Source organism: Felis catus, chromosome D3, assembly GCF_018350175.1.
Source record: "Felis catus isolate Fca126 chromosome D3, F.catus_Fca126_mat1.0, whole genome shotgun sequence".
NCBI lineage: Eukaryota > Metazoa > Chordata > Mammalia > Carnivora > Felidae > Felis > Felis catus.
In genome coordinates this window covers 6,663,684-6,687,941 of record NC_058379.1, presented here as the reverse complement: position 1 = coordinate 6,687,941, position 24,258 = coordinate 6,663,684, and the positions used below count along the sequence as shown (strand labels likewise).

The 24,258-nt window shown below is 53.4% G+C and overlaps 1 protein-coding gene across 12 annotated transcripts in view; it reads right to left on the bottom strand.

The window, feature by feature from the left end:
• The window catches only part of PITPNM2 (phosphatidylinositol transfer protein membrane associated 2), a 143,400-nt gene that overhangs the window by 105,762 nt on the left and 13,380 nt on the right, over positions 1-24,258 (bottom strand). For 11 of the 12 annotated variants that reach the window (XM_023241340.2, XM_023241343.2, XM_023241346.2 and 8 more), the window contains exon 2: positions 3,904-4,010. The gene's annotated coding sequence lies outside the window, so the exon portion shown is untranslated. Of the gene's footprint in view, positions 1-3,903; positions 4,011-4,343; positions 4,627-24,258 lie in introns of those variants that run through there. The other variant, XM_045041750.1, reaches the window with a different exon arrangement.

Sequence of the window (24,258 nt, the reverse complement as noted above, 5' to 3'; positions counted from 1 at the left end):
TAGCATTGATCCCCATCTGTCAGTCTTACATAGTTTACTGCATTATTTGTTTACTGTATGTATACCCACACTAGACTATAAGCCCAGGAGGGCCAGCATTTTAAATGTTTTATTATTCCTTTATACCCAGCTCTCAGAATCGTGGGTACTCACTAAATATTGAATGAACATATGACTACAATGCATCGGATGAATACATTTCGATCATCTGCAGGTTCCATCGTGCTGTTAAAATGAACAGTCTGGGGCCACACAACCTCCAGCTTGAATGGCATCATCTCAGGAGTGCCTCTGAGAATCCCAAGCTCTGGACACTGTCTCCAGGAATCAAAGTGATTGTTCCAGTCAGGTCTGCGGCTCAGGAAACGTGGGGAGGAACAAAGCACGGAAATGACCCAGAGAACACTGACTGGACCTGGTCCCGGTGGGTCTGAGGGTCAGTTCATAAGCAAGTGCTTCCAGATGCCTCCTTATAAACATGGCGTCTGTCAGTGCACGACCACGTGGGGAAGAGCAAGAAACTCAAGCAGTGGGCCCATCCTCAAAACCGAGTGAAGTCAGAGATGGGGAAAGAGGGAACAGAAGGCAGCCAGAAGGGGGGTGCCGCCAGTGCCGAGAGCCTGCGGGCAGAACTCCGGGGGAGCCCCGGCCGGGACCACGGAGGCTGAGACAGGGCCACAGCCTGGCCTCACGCGGCCTGAGGGAGGCTGAGCCGGCTTCTCACCCTGGCTCTGCCGACCCTGGAGCGTGAGAGCCGAGTGCACTGCAGCCTGGCTCTCTGAGAGCCACGGTGCACCTGTGCCAACCTCCCCAGGTGACCAGGAGCAGGGACCCGACACGCAGCCGGAGGAACGCATTCCTGCCACCTGGATGAAAACAAAGTATGCTCTCGGGAAGACGCGCACCACCTAGTCAGCGGGCAAAGCCAGGGAATGGCTTCCCAGAGGCCCCTGAGCTGAGGAAGAGCAGAGAGGCCGTAGGTGGGCAGGGAGGCTCCTGCGATCTCTCTGCTGAAAGCCCCTCCACGTTCCGGCCCAGGTCCCCGGCAGGGCTGGCTGCGTGTCAAGGGACCACAAAAGAAAAAGAAATATGGCGGAGGGAAGTCAGGAGGGGACAGGAGGGGGACTCAGATCTCACCCAGTTCTCTCCCAAGCACTGTGGGGGGACAGCAAAGGAACACGGGAAGCGGGAAGCATCCTTGCTCTAGGACACAACACGGCGTCCCACGGCCCTGCCTCCTGACCTCAAGCTCCTGCCTCTCTGTGCCCAGGCGAGCTGGCTGCAGCCACGGATCGTCACCGACCTAAACCCTGAGGGGACACCCGCTAGGGTGGCTCCGGGCAGGGTTAAGCTTCTGCAGGTGAAGGAGAAGAGCCCCTACCCTGCCTGCGGTCTGTGTCCTGGGCTACAGGGAGGCTGGGAGGCCAGCACGGGTGGCAGGGACAAAACATGTGTGTCAGTGCTGCTGTGGGCTGAGGTCCTGCTGGTGACATCCGCTCTCTTCCTCCTCAGGAGACAGTGACCTTGCTGAGGCCTCACAGAGACAATGGCAGGAAGCGCCCCTCCCTGCGAGTGTGGGGGGAGTCAGGAAGGAAGTGAGGACCCTGAACCTGTGCCTGCGGACCCTCCCCCACCCCAGGCCCCCACCCGAGGAGGTTAAGGTCAAATGCTAGAAGCTCTGCCCACGGGCTCAGCTCATGGCAAACGTCTTCAGCTTTGCCCCGGGTTGGGTGGGTGCCTGAGGGCAGATGCTGTCCCCCAGCTGGGACACCCCCCTCCCCCTGCCTCTTTCAGGCAAACCCTCTCTGCGGACGGCCCTGCATCCAAGTCAAGCAGATGAAGAACACAGGCAGGCTGAGCGGAGAAAACAACTCCAGCAGCCCCCTGCCCTGCACCCACCCCACCCCCACCTTCTGGAAGGAAGGGCTCCTGTTCCTTTGGAGCAAGAGCTCCTCTAAAAACAGACCCTGTTCCTTAAGCCCTTTCCTTCCTCACCCCACTGTGGGGATGAGGAGGGGATTTCACATTCTCAGCCACTGGGGAAGGGCTGCCTGCCGATACCCATCACCCCCCCACACACTCCTGCCAGCCAGGGCCCAGGGGTCCTGACGCCTGTCAGGGCCACAAACTCCCAGGGGGAGTTCAGAGGTGGGTAGGGGCAACCACGATCTTCCCCTGTGCAAAGAGCAGAGGTGAGACCGTAGGGCAGGGAGTGTTCCTGAAGCACGAGAGCCTAACTCCACGCGGGCAGGACTCCCATCTCTCTGTTCACGGCTGTGCGCCCAATACCTAGAACAGTACCTGGTCTATGTGGATGAAGGACGCAATAACTATTCACGGGATAAACGAGTGAAGCACAGGAATCCTTGAGAACTCTTGGGGTTAAGTGGGTCTCCCCTCCCAGATCAGGTGGCCACAAGGCCACCATCTCTAAAACCACGTACGTGGGGAATGCAGTTGTAAGGAAGGAAAAAGAACTGCCTTCTGGTAGAAAAGGAAACAGGAAGCAAAGAAGCTGTCGTCAGAACTCAGGCCTCACAGGCAGAGAAGGGCTGGCCAGGGCCCCGCAGGCCAGCAGGACACAGCAGGATGATGAGCGACCTCGGGGAGGCTCAGGGTCAGGCCTGCGTTCCCCTGCCAGCCCTCCCCCAAACCCACCCTGGCAGCTGAGATTCCGAGACTCTCACACAGTGAGTTAACACAAGACAACAACACAAAAATACAACAGAGCACTCTCCCTTCTTAGCACTTGGAGGCCTTTTTACAGCAACTAGAAAGAATGAGCAGTTACAGAGAAAACAGCCTGCGGTGCCAACATGGAAACCCAGGGGTGAGGGGGACACAGCTGAGGCCTTGTCTGCCCTGCCCTGTTCCGCCGCAAGGAGCAGAGGCCCAGGGAGGCAAGGGACTGATGTGGAGCCCGACCGCAAGGAAGGGCACAGTCTGAACCCCATCTTTTGGGGAAGTCCTGCCATATTTGGAAAACCATGTCATGTGCTTCAGGGTCTAGACTTGGGGTCCAATCCCAAGCCCACCACTGACTTGCTAGGTGACCTGGAGCCAGACACTTGCCATCTCTGAGCCTCAGCTTCCTCGTGGAAAACGGGGTCATAATGGACCCTGTGTGCTTAGCCGGGTCAGTGTGTTCACAGCGTGTGTAGCTGAATAGTGTCCAGCGAGAAGTGTTTGTTGGACTTTAGAACAAGAAAAGGCAACACCACTTTACCTGCTGTACCCACCGAAGGCCTTGGCAGGACAAAAAGGGGACGGACAGAGGCCTGTGCCAGAGACCCGGGGACAGGAAATGGAATTGGATGGACAAGAAGCCCAGGAGGATCCAGGGCAGAAGGAGAGAAAGAACTAAGCACAGGGAGACTCCACCCCTAGTCCTGGGGCTACCACTGACTCCAGAGAGGACCTCAGACACGCCACAGCCCCTGCTCGGTTTCTCATCTAGGGAAATGTCTACGTGAAAACACACACAAGGTTTTTCCCATGTCGCCAATCACAGCTTATGGGAAACGCCGAGAGGCAGTGCCCAGCCCCTGCCCTCTGCCAAGGCCGAGGAATCCTGAAACTCCTGTCCTGCCGTATTTCCTGGGGGTGGGGAGCCCAGGCTGGGCCAGGGGGTCCAAGAGAAGAGAAGAGAAGTCCCTCAGGGTGCCCTGTACAGTGGAGAGTCACAAGGGCCACCAGAGGGGGGTTGTATCATATCTGGCATCTAAAGGAACCACAGACAGAGCATCAGTCCTACCTACTTAGTGAGCAATCAATATTTGCAAGAAGCAGGATCGATTAATACAATCTACCCCATTAATCAGATAAAGTCAGATGTTTAAGAAAGAGGAAATAGCAAGCGAGCCCCAGCTCCCCCAAACTCCAAAGCCAGTGGGCGGTCCTTACCTGTGGGTCTGCGTCAGAAGGCTCCCTCGACGTCCTGCTGCAGGAGGAGGGACGATTCACTAGGCACACGGAAGAGTGTCGGGGACCAGGAAGCACGAGTCAGCATCCTGCAGGGAGAAGCCCAGTCGGGGAGGAGGAGGTGAGGCGCCTGGGAAACTCACCAGGAAACCCACAGGGCCTGGCCTCATCCTGAGCAACGCCAAAGACCAGAAATTTAGCTGTGCCTAGGGGACAGGACAGGGGACGCTGGGCTGAAGGAGTCTTCTCTCGACAAAGGGGCCCAGTCCTTTCAATCACGGAGGCTGATGCACCCGGCACTGCCCAGGGCTCCCTCCGCTTAGGGAGATAATCAGAACCCCACACCCCCCTGCACACACGCGAGCTTTCTTATCTCAGAAGCCCAGCTCAGAGCTCTCGGCATCAAACCTGAGATTCCTCACCTATCAAATTTTGGGACTGCAGGACCCCAGGCTGCAGAGGGGAGGCAAGTGGAAGAGAGGGGGGAACGGCAGCCTGGGCTTCTTGGCCACCAGCCTCGAGCATCCTGGTGCCCGGGGCGGGGTCACGAGCAGCGTCATGGGGTGATGCAGATAATTCTCTCCTTCCCATCAAGTCCCTGCAGTTGGGCGGTGTGTAACTGGAGACCCACCTCTGCCAGATATCCAAAGGCCAGAGATGAGCACTGACAACAAAACGGAAAAGGTGGAGAAATGGATTTTGGGGGAGTCCCGGGTACAATCAGACTACGAGACGTCAGAAAATCCACAGGCACTGCTAAAGCCGCCACCCAACCCGGGGCTCCCGCCGTGGCCCCACACCTGCAGCTCAACCTCAACATATCCTTGTTTGTCTGACACGCCTGCCAGACCCCATACTGAGCCCAGGAAGTGGGCAGCAGCTGGGAGGCCTTCCCCTGACCATGACCGGAAGGCACCCTCCCCACCCCACCCCCTGCGTGGGCCGTAGAAGCCATGGTTCTTCAGGAACCAATCCCCCCAGGTCCGGAATAACCTCACGCCAAGGGCTGAGGCCAGGCGCTGGCGGCTCTGGGGTCACCAGCCTGTGCCCACAAGGGGCTAGTATCCTCGACAAAGGTAAAGGTAAAGTAAGGGGCATTTTGTGGTGGCTCGGGACAGCAGAAGCGATAAACTGCCGAATGAGGGCACAGGCAGTAAGAGTTCAGAGGAGGGAGAGAATCTAACTGGGGACAGCACAGCAGTGGGAGGTGTGGCTGTAAGCAGCGGAGACCAGCTTTTCACACGCCCACCCGAAGCGGTGCGGGCCCACACTCCCGGAGGAGGCTCGGCCAACTCTGAGAAGTCCTCTTTGGGCTGGGCCTGCAGGGGTGAGCCTCCATCTTGGCCCTGCACCTGCCGCTCCTGTCCATGGCCGCACATACGCCCCCATATGCACGCCGGATCCCGCACGAACAACACATCTCAGGGTTCCCAGGTTCCGGGCCCTCCAGCTTCTCTCCTCTCCATTGCACCAAATTCCACAGCTCACCGCACACACGCCCTGCCTCCATGTGGTCTCTCCGTTCTGTTTCTTAGCGGCCATCACAAAACCTCCAAACTCACCCCGTGTGAGGTCAGCCGTGAGCCTCAGAGGTAAGGAAGCCCACTGAGAGGGCAGAAGTTTGCCATAGCAACACAACAGTCAATGGCAAGCCAGATTTTGGAGGCTGGCCCCTCTCCACGCCACCGTGACGCCTCTTGTGGGTGAGAAGGTCAGCTGTGACTCACAGCCGGCAGAATGAGACCGGCAGGGGCTGCGAGAGAGAAGCGCAGGCTCCTTACAGAGAGGTGCACCGCGGGGAGATCATTTTTCTGACTCAAAAAAAGAGAAAGCATTTGAAGTCCAAAAAGTGAATGCAGGATCAGCCTAAGGAGCCGGTCAGCTCCTTGGGGGAACCTCTAGGGGTGGGTGGCGGGAGGCAGGAAAACATCACGGGGATTAAATAGAAGATGCTGCTAGGTGACTCAGGTCTCCTCCCATGACCCCTCGCACAAAAGGCAAAAAGCAAATCAGCCCTCTCCCTTCGGGAAGATCAGAAGTCAAAGTAAAACACAAGCCTCGTGGCTGAGAGCTGTCGCGTGCATGGTCCGTGCACACCTGTGGCTGTGGTTCCAGGGAGGCGGGGTTCCGGAATCCATTAATATGCTGGTGGTGAGTTGCTGATTATCAGGAAGAAAAAGAAAACGTTCTGTGCCTTTAAAGTTTTTCTCCCCGGTTTTACTGAGATACAACTGACAAAACGGTGATATATTTAAAGTGAACGAGGATGGGCGCCTGGGTGGCTCAGTCAGTTAAACGTCTGACTTTGGCTCAGGTCATGATATCACGGTTTGTGAGTTCGAGCCCCGTGTCGGGCTCTGTGCGGACAGCTCAGAGCCTGGAGCCTGCTTCCGATTCTGTGTCTCCCTCTCTCTCTGCTCCTCCCCTGCTTATGCTGTCTCTCTCGTTCTTTCTCTCTCTCTCAATAAATAAACATTAAAAAAAATTTTTTAAGTGTACGAGGTGATGTTTGACATACTGCAGAGGATTCCTCCCCATGGAGTTAATTCACACATCCATCCCCTCCCACAGCAACCCTTTTTGGGGGCGGGTGTGGGGAGAACATTCTATCCTCTTAGCAAACTTCAATCATACGATACAGTATAATCAACTACACTCATCACCTTACAGACTAGATCTTCTCCTTCACAGAGCAAATCTAAATCTTCAGGGAGCACCTGGGTGGCTCAGTGGGTTAAGCAACCGACTCTTGGTTTCAGCTCAGGTCATGATCTCACTGTTTGTGGGTTCGAGCCCCTTGTCAGGCTCTGAGCTGACAGTGCAGAGCCCGCTTGGGATTCTCCCTCCCTCCCTCCCTCTCTCTCTCTCTCTCTCTCTCTCTCTTCTTCCCTCTGCCCCTCGTCCACTTGCTCTCTGTCTCTCTCAAAATAAATAAATGAAGGTAAAAAACAAGATTTAAATCTTCAATATACGTCCTGAGTAATTTGAAAAACGGCAAGGGGAAAAAAAATAATAAAACCCACCTTTTGGAGGAGTCAGAACCGCTTTCCTGAAAATTTTTCAGATCCCTGCCTGATTTTGGTCAGTGGACGTGAATTAGTAAGTGAATCTGTTTCTCTACCCAACTTCTATTAATAGGCTATCAGTCTCTCCTCATCCCACTAAATAAATGTCAAACAAACACTTAAAGAATACCGGTTTGCTGGGGTGCCAAATTACGAGCTTGCCCAGACGTCTGCGTGTCTCAGGCTGGCCCTGGTTGAAAGCATAAGTTCCAAACGAGTGGGTGGTAGAACTGAAGTTAAACACTGTGGTTTCCATCCCCCGTTGACATGGAGACCGTGAAGCAGGCGGCGAAAAACGTGCAGACGCGGACAGATGCAAATGGCAGTGGGGCCGCAGCACGCCGCACAGGTCGCTGGCACACGCTGGGGCGTCTGACTCCACCCTGAGACATGGCTTCTGATTTTTTGCTTTACTGAGATATAATTTGCATGCCATACATTCACCCTCCCGAAGCGCACGATTCGGCGGCATTGAGCACATTCACAAAGCTGCGCGGCCCTGAGCGCTACCCACTTCCAGAACGCTTCCTTCGACCCCAAAGAAAGACCCACACCCGTTACCACCGGTCACTCTCCGTTCCCCCTCCCCCAGTCCCCGGTAAATGCCGCCCTGCTTCTGTCTCTACGGATTTGCCTGTTCTGGGCGTTTCATAGAAGCGGGCGCGTCCTATGTGGCCTTCTGTGTCTGGCTTCTCTCGCTTGGCATCACGTTTGCAGGGTTCATCCGTGTAGTAGTGGGTGTCAGCACCTCATTCCTTTTTGTGGCCAAATAATATTCCTCTGTATGAACACACCGCGTTTGGGGCTATTGTGAATAGAACTGCTGCCGTGAGCGATCACATACAAGCTTTTGTGTGCAGGTGTCTTTAATTCTTTGGGGTCTCTACCCAGGAGTTCCTAACTTGTTGATAAAATAATTTAAAACAAGCATTACATCTATATTTTTGAAAACATAAAAAGGGTGCGAGGTGAGCCTGAGTTTCAGCCTTGTCCCTGTTTCCCGGAACAGGATTCCCCTGCTCAAGAAGCCAATCCCAGTCCAGGTAGATTCTCCCAGAAGCAACCTGTACGTACACACACACACACACACACACACACACACACACACACACCCGTACTTAAAGATTGCTTACAGGAAACCTGGAGACCAGGTGAGGCTGGAGTCAGCCTCATAGGCTTTGGGAAGAGCCCAGGGCCCAGTGCGAGTCCCATCTGAGGCCGCTGAGCAATGAAGAGGTGACACTGCTGAGTGGTCTGAGGGCAGGTCTGGGGTGGCCTCTCAGCTGTGGCCTCGCCTCAAGCAACTTAAGCAGTGTGCTTAATCTCCCTGGGACTCAGCTTCCTTGTCTGTGAGAGAGCCCTGACACGGGCCCCTACTTCACAGACCTCTGCCAAGAGCCGGTGAGCTACAGGATGCGAGTGTAGGTGCCATGCCTGGCACACAGCAAAGTGCTCACCCTCTGATCTGATCCTCAGTTTTCCCATCTGGAAAATGGAGGCTTGCACAGTTACGTGTGGACCACACGAGACCCCTGGGTAAGGGCCCAGCATGCTACCGTTTCTGAGTGGTGGATGCTCAGGGAAGTCAGAGCTCCGGAGCCCCTCCCCAAGGGGATGCCAGATCTCCCAGCTCCACACACCCCCCACCCCCACCCCCCGCAGCCCTGACTTCTCCCAGTGGTGACAGAACAGGTGAGTCTCTCCCACAGGCACAAAGGAATCGCCTGCATCTTGGACCCCACACCTTGGACAAGTCACTGGATTTCTTACTTCTTGTCCCTTTCCACCACCACCGCCCCCACCCCCACCCTCCCTTCCGGACCCTTCTCTCTGCTTTCTCAACAGACACTCTCTACTCTGGAGCTGAGCTTCCTCCTCTGAATCCCAGACTGTCGGAATCAGCAGGGAAACCCTCAGAGACCTTCAAAGTGGAGAGCCCTCGAGTAAGGAAGGAAGCATTAGCAGGGCCATCAGAAAGCTGTTAGGAGCAATTTTCCTCCCAGCTGGCAAAAGGCAAAGCAGAGCCTGAGAAGAAACCCAGGGCCTGGGAAGGCAGAACAGGGAAGGGAAACTGAAGAATGTTTCCTTGGGCGTGCAAAAGTTCATGGGGGAGAAAACCAGCACGCACACACACACGCACACACACATGCACACTCACAACACAAAGGAGAAATTCTTAGCCTGCAGCAGTTGGTAGCATTATGTAAAATTCCAAGCCCACAAAAATATCATTTGGATGATAAAAAGTTAAATTTAGCTAAGTACAGAGTGACTAATACTATGAGGGACAGGCAGCACCCCCAGTTGCCTGGAGCTGATACAGCTGGCTTCTAGAAACTTTTGACAAGTAACCAGGGCCTGGTGCGGCACAGAATAACAGATTATATAATAAGAGGCACAGCCATTAGCGATACAAAACAGACAGCGAGCGCTGCAGCCCCCCCAAGGGAGGGGACAGCAGGGCTCTGGCTTGAGCTTTGCCCACGACGGAACCTCGCCTCTGGAAGCCGGGGCCACAGGCATCTGGGCGTTCGGAGGCATCCGAGAGGGGAATCGGGCCTTGGAGGGGTGTGTGCGAGCGGGTCCACCTGCCTCTCCTGCAAAGATCTTTCCCCAGAGGGGTCGTGGCAGATGGTTTCTGTGGAGGACCCAATGAGCTACAGCCTTGTGGAGTCCCGGTCCTTAGAATCTAGTCTGACCCCAAGACCTGTTTTGACCAACAGAACGTGCTGGAAGTAACTCTGCACCAGGTTCAGACCCAGGCCTTCAGGAATGCCTGGCTAAGAACTGAAGGCAGAGACGCAAACAGATATTCACAGACCTATGTTCACGGCAGCACCATCCACAATAGAAAAGAGTGGACACAACCCAGGTGTCCATCCACGAACGAATGGATCAGCAAAATGTGTGGTCTCTCCATACAATGAACTATTACTCAGTCTTCAAAAGGAAGGCCATTCGGGATGAACCTGGAGGCCATTGTGCTGAATGAAATAAGCCGGTCACAGGCCAACAAATACTGCATGGTTCCACCTATCTGAGATGTCCAGAGGAGTCACGTTCACAGGGACAGGAAGTAGGAGGGTGGGTGCCAGGGGCTGGGGGAGGGGAAGGGGGCACTTGTCGTTGAACAGGGACAGAGTCTCAGTATGGGAGGAAGAAAAGAATCTGGGGATGGATGACGGAAACAGTGGCACAACAGTGTGAAGATACCTAATGCCACTGAACTGGACACTTAAACACGGCTAAAGTGGTAAATTTTATGTTACGTGTATTTTACTACAGTGCCTGGAGAAGTGATGTGGAGGAGAACCACTGTCCCAGCCAAGAGCCCCAGCAGATAGAGGCGAGTGCCAGCCCCGACACGCCAGCCCCGGGAGTGAGGCCATCTTGGAGAGGGATCCTCCACCCCCAGTCAAGCTGTCCCAGCTGACACCAGTGGAGCAGAGATGAGGTGTCCCCACCAAGCCCTGCCCCAATTGCCACGCTGTGAGCAAATAAATAAAACGGTTGATGTTTTAAGCCACTAAGTTTGGGAGTACTTCGCTGCAGCGATGAATGATGAACACGGTGGTTGGGCGCTCTAATGGCTTTGGGGGAGATTTCTATTTCTAATGTGGGACCAATGAAGCTCTTTGGTGCTCTCACAGGTGAGTCACGAAGACAAGGCAGTGCCTAAATAAGTGTCAGGGAGAGACTCCTTTTCCACTCCCCAAGCCCCAACGGAACACATGCTGAAATCCAACAGCTGCTGTGGAGGCCGGGGGTTTCTCCAGTGATCCGTCGCAGAAGCTGGACCTTCTGCTGGCTGGCTCAGCCGTACCGTCCAGTATGCTGTGAGCAGAGATGCTCCCTGGGCGTCCCAGGGAATGCCCCCAGATGTGGTGCTGAGACCAGCGTTCTCACTGGCTGACTCCAGGTGGACCAGTTCCCTTCTCCGGGATCCACTTCTCCATGTGCACAGTGAGGAGGCTGGCCTCTAAAGGGCCTCTCCGCTCAGCTCCGACATTCTGCGACCTCCTAGTCTGGGCAGAAGGGAACACGGAAACAGAATCCAAAGCACTGAACAAAGGCCAAACGACTGTGGCACCTAGATTTACAAGGTAGGCACACGGTCTCCTCACCTCTGCCCCCTGAGGATCCCCGCCCTCACCTCCGTGCCCTTCACGCGTTTGTTCGTTCCACAACACTTGCCATGCCACTCCGGCTTGGTCCAGTTTCCTCTTCCTAAATTACATCTGGAGCCCCCCAGGTTCAAGATGCGTGAGGAGTTCTGGGAGCAGCGGCACGTACACCCCTTCCAGGCCTGGCCCCTAAAATGCCCACGTGCTCCTCAATGCCCTCTCTCTCTTCGTTCACCAGGCAGCTGACTGCCCAGGTCCAGTGGAGGACCCCAAGGGAGCCCCAGGGGATGATAGAAACACCACAGGAAAGGATGTGGGATCCCTGAATCACTACACAGAGGCCACCACAGCCCATCCAATTCAACTGCAAGAGTGAGAACAGCCTTTGTTGGGATAAGCCACTGAGACTGTAACAACGGTTTGTTATAGCAGCCAGCAAACCTATCCTAACTGATACATTCACCAAACCGTTACTGCGCATCAGATGTGTGAAGGATGCACAGGAGGATGAGGCCTAGGCATCACCAGTGTAGTTAACAGTTCAGGGAGATCAGGTACAGCCCAGTTCTGCATCCGGCAATCACAGGCTAAGCATGTGATGAGAGCTCCTGCATGTATGTGAGCTCCACTCATACTACCTGCTTCTCAAAACCTTACTATGTAGGTTTACCTCCCCCAAAACACTAGATGAGTAAAGAACCAAAGAAACCAAAATGGATGAGAAAAGCTATCCTGAGACTCCCAAGGACAATCCACAAGCAAATTAGTTACAATCATCATCATCATCATCATCATCTTAGCTGTGTGCTTCCTGGTAGGCAAAGCAAAAAGGGAAATATTCTGGGTCACAGAGCTTTCACCAACGGTGAAAAACATACTGGTTCAAGATGAGAAACAAACTCTGTCCTTGCTAAGAGCTCTAAGGGAATGCTCCCTGGGGTCTCCATGTGAAGGATCCGGTGTCTGGGCAGGAGGCAGCAAGAGGAGTTCAAGCTCGCCCCAAAAGCTATCCTTGCCTGTGGCCCAACTGGCTCTTGACTGCAGCAAGCTCCTGAGTAATTCTTCATCCTTGTTAACGTGAACACGGCAGCACCATGATAATGACGGAAAATATTTACATACCGTACCACTGACGGGTTGTTTAGACCATCTGGCTACTAGACGCAGTAACTATTGTCACACACGTGCCCGTCCACAAACGCTGTGCCTTGGTACCGATGATTCAGGCAGCGACCGTCTGCCCCATCCCCATCACGCTCCCAACCCCAGGGACCCGAGAGAGGGGTGGGTCTGCAGCCCAAGTCTCAGCCGGCCTGTGCCCCGCTGGCCTCGGCCACTGCAGGCGGGGAGCAGAGCTCTCAAACTCCCACCCTCTGCTCTGTCTGGGCTGAGCACCGATAATAAGTCTCCCTTCCATTTATCAAGGACTCCTTCAGGGCTCGAGTGCTCTGAACGAGGCTTCACTCAACATGACCGCTCGATGCTGCAGCCACCTGGGGGGTTTCTCCAGTGATCCCATGGGGGCTGCGGCAGATTCGCAGGCAAATCCGGCCCTGTTGGTTCGTGTCGGAGGCCCCTTCTACTGAGGTTTTGTCACGCTCGGGCGTGGGGGCGGGGACGACGATCCGGTGTCACGGCTCCAGGAGGATGGAGGACGGCGGCCTCAGCCATCCTTCTGTCCCCGTGGCTCTGCCGGGTTCCGATACCACGCTGGATTTCTGGGTTGACATCAAATGTTTTTTTCCTTTTTTAAGAAATCTGGGGTGTCGGGTGGGTTGTTTTATTATTATTGTCTTAATTTCAGCAAAAGCAAAAAAGTCTATTCGGAGCCTGTTCAAAAGTAGCGATTTTCTTAATGGGAAGCATATGCTTCTGCCCACATGAGGAGCTGTGTCAGCTCAGCGATCACAGCGGCCTGTGGCTATGGTACGTCGTGTCACCTTCTTGACAGATGTGAGTCAAATGGAAACTCGTCACAGGTGCCTGCACAGCCTCCGGCGGTGGCTTCGCGCTCTGACACCGGTTTTTCGGATGGGCGCACCGTAGAAAAGGTGGGGCTGTGTTTCCGTCAACCGTGAACCCACAGTGTTCGGGTCTTTTCACGATTACCCTCTAAGACGCAAAATGCCCCAGATGGAGTGCTGGGGGCCAGGACAGCACCCGGACTGGGCTCCAGCTTTCTGTGGCCACCTCGCCTCCTGGAATCTGAGTTTGGCAACGGAAGGCGGGGTGAGACTGCGTGACTTGGAGCAATCACGAGCTGGTCGTCAAGTCACAGGGTGGCTCCAGTCACAGGGTGGCGGGGACGTACTAGCCCAGGTCAGGGGGCTCTTTGTGGTCTTGCAACCAACCCAGGATCCTGGTCTTTCTTGGGTCTGGTGCTTCTCTCTCTGCAAGTGAGGTGAAGGCCACAGACTCACCCAACGGAGACAGGGCCCTAAAGCAAGTCATAACCCACGGCCAGACAAAGCAGGAGGCCCATTCTCCGCAGGAGCAACGTTGCCTGAGCGAGAGTCTGCTCGCGCACACATCCACACCCTCTAAAATCAGGGACTTCACAGCTCGGGTTTCCTGACGATCGTTACAGTTTGGGGTGACGACTGCACCAGTAACACACGCAGCACCTCAAGGAGGCTGGTGGCCGCTGTGCAGAAGTCCAAGCGACCTCTGTGGGGAGACTTTCGTTCTGGCCAGATCCCTGGAGCCCCCGCACCTGCTCTGAGCCTCTGCGCACTTCCAGGCAGACACCCGCTCCGCTTCCCAGCTTCTAGGCAGGACCAGGCAAATGCTCTTTTTGCAAAAGTTATCTGAGCCACTGGGGACACAGAAAATCGTGACAAAGCTCGCACCCAGTTACTGCTTGCCAGCTTCACTCATACCAGGCCCAGAAAACACCCAGCAGCAGGCCTGGGACAAGCACCCTGTTTAAACACAGGGCGATGACACAGGTGAAGGTGAGTCCAGCACCTCAGGGTGGAGAGTAGGTCAGCCTCGGGCCTCCCGGGTCACACACGGGGTCTTCTCAGGGACCACGGAGCCCCCGCAGGCCCAGCCAAGCGCCTGCCCCAGGGAGCTCTCTGTTTCCAGTCCTCAGCGTCTCCTGACCGCTCTCACACCCGGGGAGCGGTCCGCACCAGGCGCCGCCACGCTCTCAGCAGTGCAAGGTGACCCGCAAACACGGCTAACGGGGCAAGCTGTTCAAAAAGCTCCATCCATTCCTCTTTTCATTCTTGGGTTAGATCGTTCCTATTTTTCCGTGTCCTCTGCTCACGGGAGGATGGCTACAGTGAACTGGTGCTTCTCGGTGTGTGTGGTCGATTACACGGAACACAACACGTGCCACCCTAACCGTCTGAAGTGCACAGTTCGGCGGCATCAGGCGCACTCACGCCGCTCGCAGCCCCCACCGCCCATCTCCAGACATTTTTCCGCCTCCCAAGCGGAAACTCTGTACCCCTTAAACACATGCTTCCCGTTGTCCCTCCTCCGGCCCCTGGTAACGTCTGTGAATTGCACAGCTCTTTAAAAATAACGTTCTTAGTCTCACAGTCCACGGGTTCAAGCCCCGCATCGGGCCCCGTGCTGACAGCTCAGAGCCTGGAACCTGCTTCGGATTCTGTGTCTCCCGCTCTCTCTGCCCCTCCCCTGCTCGTGCTCTGTCTCTCTCTCAAAAATGAATAAACATCAAAAAAACAATAATAATAAATAAATAAAATAAAAATAATGCCCTCAGGGGCGCTTGGGTGGCTCAGTCGGTTGAGCGTCCAACTTCAGCGCAGGTCATGGTCTCAAGGTTCATGAGTTCGAGCCCCGCATCGGGCTCTGTGCTGACAGCTCAGAGCCTGGAGCCTGCTTCGGATTCTGTGTCTCTGTCTCTCTCTGCCCCTTCCCTGCTCACATTCTCTCTCTCCTTCTCAACAATAACAAATAAAAATAGTGTCCTTACCTTGGCAAAATTATTTTGTAATTTTACACGTCCTGGTGTCATTTTTAAAGCATCTGGTGCCCCTCAATACTTGGTGATGGACAAGCTGACAGAGGAGGCCCAAACCCCTCCAGGAAGGGACCACCCAGGCCACAACGTGCCTGGTGGACTCAAGGGCCCCCTCCCTGCCACGTGCGAGGAGGCGCCTAATGGGAACCAGCGTCCTTAGCCGGCTGTGCCAGGAACCCCGCTAGAGCCGCCCTTTGCGGTAGCAAAGGCTCTCACGGTTTTCTCCAGATTTTCATTTTACTTAAAAGCTCTTCCTTGCCTGGGGTTTTGAGGTTAAAAACCACTACCTCGCACTCACACGTTGTAAGTGGGAGTGTAAATTGGTGCTACCTTCACGGAGAGCAATTCGGCGACAGCTATCGAAAATAAAAGGAAAACACCCCTTGACCTAGCGCTTCTCCTTCGGGCAATTTATTCCGCAGATAGGAAAGAGAGTACATGCGCACGAGCACCTCGGTACCAGGGCACTCGCTGCGGCCCTGTTTGCTGCCAGGCTTCTGCCATGAACAATATAGAGCTTCGTGAGTCGGGAGTCGGTTCACCTAATGATGGTGCATCATCCATCCATCAGCCGAACTTAAGCCCATCGCTAAAAAGACCCAGACAATCTAAGTGAACCCACAGAGCACCACCTCCAGGATCCACCAATTGTTACGTCAAAACAGCAGGGGCACAATGGTAGGCAGCCGTCTGTGGTTTCGGTTTTCTGGGTTTTTTTCCTAAGTCATATATATTCATATATGCAGAGAATCTTCCCGAAAGAGTATACACACGCACAAAACTTAGCGACAGTAGTCGCCTCTGGGGAGGAAAACAGGGAGCCCACAGACCAGGGTAAGTCAGCTTGGTAACCAAATGTAAGATTATACGTACCCAAAGTGTTTTTCATATCAAGTATAGCTTTATCGTCTATTTTATTTACTTTTTTATTTTTATTTTTTTTAAGATTTTACTTGTAAGTAATCTCTCTACCCAATGTGGGGCTTGAACTCAAGATCCCGAGATCAAGAGGTGCCTCCACCAGCTGAGCCGGCCAGGCGCCCCATCCTCTGTATTATTATTTTATTGTAACCTATGAGTTTTAAGTTCCATAAATCAAGCAACGTATCTTATTTATTTTTAAAACCTCGCCAATGTCTGGCATAACATCATGTACATTTTGTGTGTGTGTGTGTTTTGTCATTTTTTTAATGTTTATTTATTTTTGAGAGAAAGAGACAGAGTGTGAGTGGGGGAGGGGCAGAGAGAGGGGGAGACACAGAATCCGAAGCTGGCTCCTGGCCCTGAGCTGTCAGCACAGAGCCCGATGTGGGGCTCGAACCCACAAACCGCAAGATCATGACCTGAGTCGAAGTCGGACGCTTAACCGACTGAGCCACCCAGGCGCCCCTACTCTTTCTTTTTTTTTTTCAACGTTTATTTATTTTTGAGAGAGAGACAGAGATAGAGACAGAACATGAGCAGGGGAGGGGCAGAGAGAGAGGGAGACACAGAATCCGAAGCAGGATCCAGGCTCTGAGCTGTCAGCACAGAGCCCGACGCGGGGCTCGAACTCACAGACCGCGAGATCATGACCTGAGCCGAAGTCAGACGCTCAACCAACTGAGTCACCCAGGCGCCCCTGTCATTTTTTTAAATAAATGAAAGCATACGTGAATGAAGAGTGAAGAAAAGTGTTTGAAAAATTATGAACGTTCTTTGAATACTAGAAAACGGTGAGTCTTAAGTTGTTAGAGAAGGAAGAGGCAGACTGGAAGCAGACACTGGCTGATAACTGATCATCTCAGCAGAAAAAGTAGATTCAGTAAAGGAAGAGATACACCACTGACCGTATGGTTAAGTTGACGTCAGGAGTTTACTGAACAAGGGAGCACCTGGCTGGCTCAGTCACAGCATGTAACTCTGGATCTCAGGGCCTTGAGTTCAAGCCCCACGTCGGGCGTAGAGATTACTTAAGTAAATAAATACATTTTTAAAAAAGAAAAGACAGGTTACTGAACAAGGGTTTTAAATTTTTAATTTTAATAACTATGTTTTTAAAAGCCAGCATTTAACTGCTGGCGGGAATGCAAACTGGTGCAGCCCCTCTGGAAAACAGTATGGAGGTTCCTCAAAAAACTAAAAATACAACTAGCCTACAACCCAGCAATTGCACTAGTAGGTATTTACCCAAGGGATACAGGTATGCTATTTCAAAGGGGCACATGCACCCCAATATTTATAGCAGCTCTATAGACAATAACTCAAGTACAGAAAGAGCCCAAATGTCCATCGACGGATGAATAAAGATGTGATGTATATGTATAATGGAGTATTACTCGGTGATCAAAAAGAATGAAATCTTGCCATTTGCAGCAATGTGGATGGAACTAGAGTTTATTATGCTAAGCAAAATTAGTCAGAGAAAGATAACTATCATATGCCTTCACTCATATGTAGAACTTAAGATACAAAACAGATGAACATAAGGGAAGGGAAGCAAAAATAATACAAAACAGGGAGGGGGACGAAACACAAGAAACTCTTAAAAATAGAGAACTGAGGATTGCTGGAGGGGTTATGGGTAGGGGGATGGGGGATGGGCTATATGGGTAAGGGCCATTAAGGAGAACACTTGTTGGGATGAGCATGGGGTGTTATACGTAGGTGATGGATCACTGGAATCTACTCCTGAAATCATTATGGTACTATATGCTAACTAACTTGGATGTAAATTAAGAAACTAAGATAAATAATAAAAAAAAATAAAATAAAAGCCAGTATTTAATGTTTCTTTGGATATAGCAGAATGCAAAGAAAATAATGAATGGTCCAAACGATGAAACAAAAATTTGCTTTTTTGTTTTGTTTTGTTTTGTTTTTGAAAGAGAGCACACACGAGTAGGGGAAGGGCAGAGGGAGACAGAGGGAGGGAGAGAAACTCTTAGGCAGGCTCCACACTCAGTGTGGAGCCCGATGCAGGGCTTGGTCCCACGACCCTGGGATCGTGACCAGCAGAAATCAAGAGTCAGATGCTCAACTGACTGAGCCATTCAGGCACCGCTTAACATATTTTTTAAATTTTTTTAAAGTTTGTTTGTTTGTTTAGAAAGAGGGGCAAGGAGGGGCAGAGAGAGGGAGACAGAATCCCAAGCAGGCTCCACACTGCCAGCACAGAGCTCGATGTGGGGCTCAAACTCACAAACCATGAGAGGATGACCCAAGCCAAAATCAAAAGTCGGATGCTCAACCAAACTGAGCCACACAGGTGCCCCTTAATATATATTTTTTTAACCACATTACAGCCCACCTTTTAAGTCCATGAACCACATATTCCTAAAGAATCAGGAAGTAGATCAAAAAGCCATCACTCCCCAGTGAGGTGATTACAGTTTTTAAAAGCTCTCCAGAGATGGGTGCAAACCCAGCTTGGGAACTCTTGCCTGTTAACCCCTAACTCTTGCCCTATTAACCTCCGTGACCCCGCCGGCCAGCTGGCAGCAACCTTAACCCTTTAGAAGTGGGCCAAGCAACACTGCCAGGCTTCCAGGAAAAAGCTGTCATAAAGCCCAAGAACTTCAGTCCTTAGAAAGTTGCACTGGGGGCGCCTGGGTGGCTCAGTCGGTTAGGTGTCCAACTCCAGCTCAGGTCACCATCTCGCGGTCGGTGAGCTCGAGCCCCGCGTCGGGCTCTGTGCTGACAGCTCAGAGTCTGCAGCCTGCTTTGCATTCTGTGTCTCCCCCTCTCTCTCAAAAATAAATAAACATTTAAAACAATTAAAAAAAAAAAAAAAAGAAAGTTCCACCGGCCCCCGCGAGTGGTTGTAAAACAATCGCGGTTAAACTAAGGCAAAAAATTAACAGCAGCAAAACCATACCAAGGAGAGCAAAGGAAAAGCAACAGGAAGGAGGGAAGACCACCTAAAAAGGAATTAGTGGGAGCCCGCAGGTTCGGCCGGAGGGGCAGACGCGCCCCATCGCAGGCCTCTGCGCACAGCACTGCTCCAGACGGCCAACCTCCCCATCTGTGTCTCCGCAGTGCCGGCCGGCTGGGCGATTCGGTGATCCCAGGTCCCAAAGAGACTGAATTCTCTACCTAATGTTCACCGTTTACTGAAGAGAGGCCAGAAACGCCTTCGAGAAAGAGCAGGAGCATTATTGGGGCCGTGTGAAGTCCTCCCGAGTCCGAGGCTAATGAGGTGACCTCGTACGAGGACGATGATGTGGCCTGGCCTGTGCTCTGGCTTCTCACAGGGGTTCACGAGTTACTTCCTACACCCAGATTCTCCTCAAGGGCTGCCTTGGGATGCCCCGGCAGGGACGTGTGACAAGGTGGAGGGGAACCCTGACAGCCAGTCTCGGACAGCGCGCTGGGGTCCTCTCTCCGCGGGTCCAGGGTTGGTGCTGAGCTTGAGACCAGGGACTCCAGCCGCTGTAACAGCGGCTTACTGATGCACAGAGGTGCTCAAGTCATTCTCGGAGATTCCTCAGATGTTGTGGCCCCTCTTTCACAGAAGATGTTATTCCGGTTCAGGTGAAGTAGTCCAGCCTAAGCCCCACAGGCAGAAAGTGGTATCACCAGACTCAGGACCCAGGGCTCACACCTCCGTAACCGTAACACCGGGCAGGGAGCTTGGCCCCACGAAACAGCTCCCGCCTGACCCCTGGAGTGAGGGCCAGGAGAGATCTGGAATGCTCCACGTTGTGTCACTCCCCCACATTTCCCTGGGATTCTGGGCTCCAGGGAGGCGGAGGAGATGCTGGCGGCTGAGACCGCCTGGGTGTCACTCTTATTCCTAACCAGGAAAGAAGGCCCCTGGTTTGTCGACACCCGAGCAGGATGTCAGAGGCACTCTTCCCATCACAGCTGCCAGCCAGTTACCTCTGACACCCAGGAAGGCAGTGACGGGCATGTGGCAACTTGGCCACCATACTGTCTTGCTACTTCTCCTTTTTTCTTTTAATGTTCATTTATTTTTGAGAGAGAAAGAGCACAAGTGGAGGAGGAGCAGTGAGAGAGAGGGAGACACACAGTCCGAAGCAGGCTCCAGGCTCCGAGCCGTCAGCACAGAGCCCGACGTGGGGCTCGAACCCACGGACCGTGAGATCATGACCTGAGCGGAAGTCGGGCGCTTCACCGACCTGGAGCCACCCAGGCGCCCCGTCTTACTGCTTCTAATTGCTTGTCAGTTATGTCCGCTTTCCTGAGATGAACACTGTATCCATCTTAAAACATTAATTCTGCAACCTCCTTTCCCCGGCCCACTGGCCTGGCTTCCTTCCATCTACAGAGATGTTTAATACTAATGGCAGAGGGTGAACGTGTCTCAGAGGGATGCCTCTCGCAGCAAGGGGTTTCCAGATACTGGCTGGCCCTGAAATCCTTTTGCGGCACAACCTGCAACAGCGTTCCGTGCCCCTCAAACAACTTTGGAAGGTGCTGCCACAGCGCTTCGCCACGAAGGAGTGAGCCGCCACCGAGTGGAAATGCTCTCTAGGACGGTGCGATCTGTGTCTATCGCTCAGTCTCTACGTTATTAAGAGTAATGGATGTTGCAGTTTATCAAATGCTTTCCTGGCATCTATTGAAAGCATCTAAGTGGTTTTTCTACCCCCCTTTTTTCTTTTAGCAGATCTCCTAGTAAATAATCATCTGCTTATGTTTTTGAGACTGGTCCACAACCCAGTACAGTGAACCCTCTGCCTGGTGCCTTTCTGGTGGGACACAGAGAGAGACCCCAAGCAAATAGCTCCTGCCTACAGAAGAAAGGAGGGAAGGGAACATGAAGAAGAGTGTGCGTGTGCACACATGCGCACACAAACACAACGGCACACATCTGAAGAGCAGGCTAGGATTTGTGAATTCATGTGTCACACACGGGGCACAGTGAAGACTGGAGGAACCACACATGAATGGGGTCAATCACAGAGGGCTTCCTACAGGAGGTGGCAGGGAAGACTCGGGAACCTCTGGACTTGAGTCCTGCCTCCTATGGAGCCCAAGGGCATGCTTTCCTAGCCCATAATCTTCTCGGCAGTAAAACAAATAATCATGGAACAGAAAAGCCCTTCAGAGGCACCCAGCTCAGCTTCCTTCATCTGCAGACGGAAACTGAGGTTCAAAGAGGGAAGCTGATTTGCCCAAGGCCACGGGGCCACCCCTACAGTCTTCCTTGGCTCCAAGGGGAGGGGAGAGAAACAAAGAGAGCTTTGAGAGCTCGGGCAGAAAGGAAGCAGAGAACCCCCGCTGTGTCATGACTTTCCCAGTAATAAATGTTGCTGTTGCTACCTGGAAGGGGGCTGAGTCAGGAGGCAGCGGGAGTGCTCACTCAGGGGATAGAAGGTAGCGGTCAAGGGCCTGTCGGGAGAAGGGGGAGATCCTGGAGCCGCCCTCTCACACACCCAGGTCGACAGGGAGGCCCCTACCTTCTTCACCAACACAGACACACTTGGACGGCTTTTCAGAGTGATTCCCCTCACTCGCTCATCCAACAAGTATGGAGATGATACGGGGTTGAAGGGGGTGCCCCCAAAATCCACGTCCTTCTTGGAACCTCAAATGTGACCTTATCTGGCAATAGGATCTTTACAGATATATTAGTTAAGGTGAGGTCACACTAGACTAGGGGGGCCCTGATCCAATATGACTGGTGTCCTCACAGGAAGAGACCCGGGGACACACACACACACACACACACACACACACGGAAGAAAACCACATGGAGACAGAGGCAGAGACGGGAGTCCAGTGTCAAGGAACACCACCGGCAGCCGGGAGGGAGGGAGGCCTGGAACAGATTCTCCCTCGGAGCCCCCGGAAGGAACCAACGTTACCCGAAGCCTAAATGCAGACATTGTGTCTCCTGAACTAGGAGAGAGCACGTTTCTGTGTTTTGAGCCCCGTGGTGTGCAGTGATTTGTTACCCGGCCCCAGAACTCGAATGTGTTTGCCCACAGAGCAGGGGGCTCTGTGAGGCACAGGGGGAGTTCGGTGTGGCCCAGAATCCCTCAAATCACATGGCCCCTTCCTCCCTGCCCCAATCAACAGGCCTCACCCTCCCAAACGGCTACACCTCCAGAACCCTCCCAACAAGGCTGCGGCCTCTTCCTAGAAGACACCAAGGACCCCAGCACCTCTGCGGGGCCAGAACAAGAAGCTCGGTGAGGCCCCGGGCACTGTGCTGGGCACACACAATCTCCTGGAAACCTCACGACCAGCCGAGAGGCAGGTGAGCCAACAGAAGCTTGGTGAGAGCCCGTGCCCCGCTTGGTCCCCACAGCAGGTGGGTGGCAGAGCCTCGCTCTACGCCCTGGCTGTCTGCACGGGGGCCCCGGCCACCCGCGGGGTTGACTCCTCTGCGCACCGCCCCCCCCCCCCACCTGGCTCCTCCTGGGGCCGCGGCACCTGCCCCTCGGCGGAGCCGGCTCCCACTCGCTTCGCAGCTGTGGATGCCAGGGACCCCAGGCAGATGGCATCTGCTCTTTGAAAAGGTATTTGTCTTTCCACTCGCAGAGAGCAAGCAGAACCATAAAAGGACATGCCCGACGTCAGGCGCACAAATGTTCCGCAGAGACAGATGCCGTTCGCACGCAGGGACCGAGCGTGGCCGTTGGCTGCCGGGAGTGCACTCCCCAAAGAGCACGAGGACCAGCCGGGCCTCTCCCAATTCCCTGGGGGGGGGGGGGGGGAAGCTAGGGGCTCCATAAAGTAAAAGGAAGGTGGGATCCAGCCCACAAGTCTCACTTGGGATTCCAAGACAAGCCTGGGTTTGTTTTTTTTGGTTTTTTGGGGTTTTTTTTCATTGTAATCATTTTTAGGTGCACCATTCACAGACTATTCACAATGGCATGCAACCACCACCACTATTTCAGAACATTTTCATCACCCCAAACAGAAGCTCCATCCCCATTAAACACTAACTCCCCACCCCTCCTCCCCCAGACCCCGGTCACCACCACTCTACTTTTTGTCTCTGTGAATTCGCCCATTCTGGACACCTCAGATAAGTAGGATCACATGACATTGTCCTTCTGTGACTGGCTTCTTTTACCCCACTTGATGTTTCATCCATGCTGGAGAAGGTGTCAGTCTCCCTCCTTTGTATGGCTGAATGACATTCCACCGGACAAACGTCCATGTCCACTCATCCATCAGCTGATGGACACTTGGGGGGTCTTTCCACCTTCCGGCTGGTGTACAAACATCTGTTCAAGTCCCTGCTCTCAATGCTTTTGAGCATAGCGACCTATGGGTGCAACCGCCGGGTCATAGCGCAACTCTGTGTTTAACTATTTAAGGAACCGCCAGACTGTCTTCCAGAGCAGCCGCCCCATTTTACGTTCCCCCTAGCAGGGCACCAGGGTCCCCATTTCTCCACCTCCTCACCAACACCCGTATTTCCTGTGTTTGGATAACAGCACGCCTGAGATTTTAAAAGGAGAATTTTAAAGAGTAGCATCTGTTTGCTTTATGCCTGCCGTTCTGTATGGAGCCGCAGAGACCGTGCTGGTCGTAGAGTCAGGGGAAACTCAGTTCTAGTTCCAGCTCTGGTGCTCACCGCTGGGCAACTCCAGACAAGCGCTTCAGTCGCTGCACACCTCAGTCACGTCCACTGTAGGAACAGAGCTAACGGGCCAAGTGTCACTTCCCTCTGGAGGCAGATATTTGCCACGGGAATGGAAGACAGAGTACCTTCATAAACTCTACGGGATGGCACACGGGTAGTGGGGAAGGGGGGTCGGTGTCCACGTCGTCCCTTGATTTATCTTTTACGACAATGTATGCAAAGGACTAAATCCTTTTCCCTCCGACCTCTTCTTTCTCTGCCTTCGAACAGAGGAGCCAAATCACAGGGACCAGTAGCAAGATGAAGGAGCAGGAAAAATTCTAGAAGATCTGCTGAGGGTGACCTTGGCGTCACAATAATTACTGGACATGCTCACACACTCGCGCACACACACACACACCCGTGGCACTCACACCCCATTATAGACTCGAAGTTTGCCCCCCAAAAATCATGTCACCAGAATCAGAGAAGGACACAGGGCAGGAATTTTCATCCCAACTTGTCAGGTGAGGAAATGAAGATCCAGGGAGAGGAAGGAATCCTGCCCAAGGCCGCACAGCACAGCTTAAACAGAGCCTCTGGTCTCCCGGCACAGTCCAGCCACAGCAC